At 36.9% G+C, this 2500-nt stretch overlaps 1 protein-coding gene across 2 annotated transcripts in view; it reads left to right on the forward strand.

The window, feature by feature from the left end:
* The first annotated feature begins 357 nt into the window (after positions 1-357).
* The window catches only part of LOC138035182 (histamine H2 receptor-like), a 9458-nt gene continuing 7315 nt past the window's right edge, over positions 358-2500 (forward strand). The window contains exon 1 of one of the 2 annotated variants that reach the window (XM_068882004.1): positions 358-802. The gene's annotated coding sequence lies outside the window, so the exon portion shown is untranslated. The remainder of the gene's footprint in view (positions 803-2500) is intronic. The other variant, XM_068882005.1, reaches the window with a different exon arrangement.

Below are 2500 nucleotides of genomic sequence, written 5' to 3' on the forward strand. Positions count from 1 at the left end.
TTATACTAAAACAATTATTCGCCTCAGGCTCAGTGATTATCGGTGAATATTCACCTCGACTTCGTCTCGGTGAATATTCACCGATAATCACTTCGCCTTCGGCGAATAATTGTTAAATATTGTAAATAATTTATTTTTCGAGTCGTTCTCCTTGTGCACTGTTGTGTCTAGGAAAGTGTTCTCCTTCTGTGTCAATTTTATAGCTGGGTACGTACGTAATGAACAGGTTGAGTTTCTGTTTCATGACTTACGTTCCATAGTGAGAAAACGTCATCAATGAAACGTTTCCATATTGGTGGTTTAACTTTGCTCTGTCTTAGCATTATTTTCACATTTCAGATGTAGGATTTTCACAACTCGGATGTCGGATTTTTACAACTCGGATTTCCTTTTTTTCACAAGTCTGATGTCGGATATTTACAACTCGGATGGCACCTACAAGCATTAAAAGCTTCAGTAGGGAGCACGCTATCTTCAGCTGTTCTTTCTCTAAACCATTTTTCGCTTTTTACTCTTTTTGTCCGTCTATTTGCATAATTATAAACTGGGCCTGAAAAAAACATCAAATTGTGATGCCAGCTGTAAATGAAAAGCAAAGAATCGATCTTCGTCGTGTATGTGGAACGGCTATGCGAAATCCAGTAAGCCGATCCATGGTAACCTTTTCTTACTTCTGATAGAACTTTTTTCTGTATGTTTGCCTTTTTGCAGTTTCTTTTCTTGCAAGGAGCATTGGACAGAATCGTTCACACTTGACAATCGAAAAACGCTCAACGGCTCAGTGAAGTTTGTTCAAGAAACGGTGAGTATAAGTTTTGAGACAAAGGGAACTTAACTGACCTGATCAGTTCTTTAATTATAGTAAGTGAAAAGGCTTCCCTTGTTTGAAGAAGTATAGTAAAGTAAAAAACATTTACTTGTAACCAGTAGTATTAAAAGCTTTTAGCTTTATGGTGGGGCAGATTATGAGGAGTAAGGGTTCCAAAAACATAACGGCGTTATGAAAGACAACTGGCCGAAGAGAACCAGTTGGTTATTTACAAAAGGTGATGAGAGTTAAATCCGGAATCACCGAACGAAAACGTAGTCGATTGTTGAAACGGGAGCACCCGTACCAGGCAACACTGTCTGTTCTGGTGACAGAGGACACAATAATTCAAGCCTTGTGGTACTAAGTCTTTCGCAAATTGCTTCGTTTGTTTGGTGGATGTCGGAAACGGCACCATTCGCTCTCTCAGTTATTTTTTCATCTCACTGCGATGAAAATAACATTCCTCGTTTTCGCCTTTTTTTGTTGCGTTACCCAAGTCATTTTCAAAAGGACGCAATTCGTGGTATCTGCTGTTCGGCTAACATTTCTGTATGGGCGCTGAAGATAAATGCCGTGGAACATATGCGTTCGGATATTCTACAAACACAAGAGAGCGAAAAACTGTGTTAGCATTATGTAGGCTGGCTAAGGTATGCCAAAACTATTCTAATTTTAAGTGATATAGAATAAAGAAGAATGGATCACGCTTGTTTTCTAGAGTACTACAAAGCTGATTAAACAAACGGTTTGGAGAAAACAACCTGATCATGTAGATTTTATTCCAGTAATTTTAAAGCACGTCTAAGCCATCTTAATTGAATCGGTGGTCAAATTTCAATCAATCATCTGTCAACAAATTTTACTAATTTCTCACTTACTACAATTTTTTTTATTTTTTGATGTTTCATGTTCGTACTTTCTACCAACATGTACTCTTTTTTTAATCTCAGCCTCAATACTGTAAAAGAAAAAGGTTCTTACCAAAAAAAAAAAGTGTATGTCAACTGCACGTGCACTATCAATACAAAAAACTGCTACCCAGTTTGAACTTTCTGCCAAAATAATACCTGGTGAACTTGACGGACATCTTTTAATTAGCTATTTAACGTTTATTCCATGAACGCCCGTTGGATATGAGATGGTAAATAGCCTCGTTGGCTATTTCCAGTCTCATATCCAACAAGCGCGAATGGAATAATTGTTTTATTAAATTCCTTAAACTCCAAAAATTTGGAAGTACTAAATACGAGCGGGGAAAGCGAGAAAATCCGAGCGAAATCGAAAAAAACTTGATGAAGATGCAATGTTGTGTAATACCTTGTGGTCAGACAGACGTAGGGTCATCACAAAGACATTTCTTGCCTTTTCGCGTACTTCTAAACGTCGGAATTGATCCAAGCTTTCCAGAAATAAAGTTTTTTTTTTCTTTTTTGATTTTAATCAGAGAGAAATTTCGCTTTCCGGGAAATAAATTTTAGCTTAGCGACGCTTAGCGCAATCATTTACTATATAATGTCAAACTAAAGTATATGAGCTGATAACCGAGATCAGAGCTCGCGAAATGAATTATCCGAGGTTGAGAATTTAATAATACTTGTTAATCCGGTCAAAAAAGTTCATGAAAGTTCATTATTCTCTTGAGCTTCTAGTCTCAAAGTAAAAAAAAAAAAATGTTTTTCCGTTTTCGCA

The sequence above is a fragment of the Montipora capricornis genome, unplaced genomic scaffold (genome assembly GCF_036669925.1).
Source record: "Montipora capricornis isolate CH-2021 unplaced genomic scaffold, ASM3666992v2 scaffold_300, whole genome shotgun sequence".
Lineage (NCBI taxonomy): Eukaryota > Metazoa > Cnidaria > Anthozoa > Scleractinia > Acroporidae > Montipora > Montipora capricornis.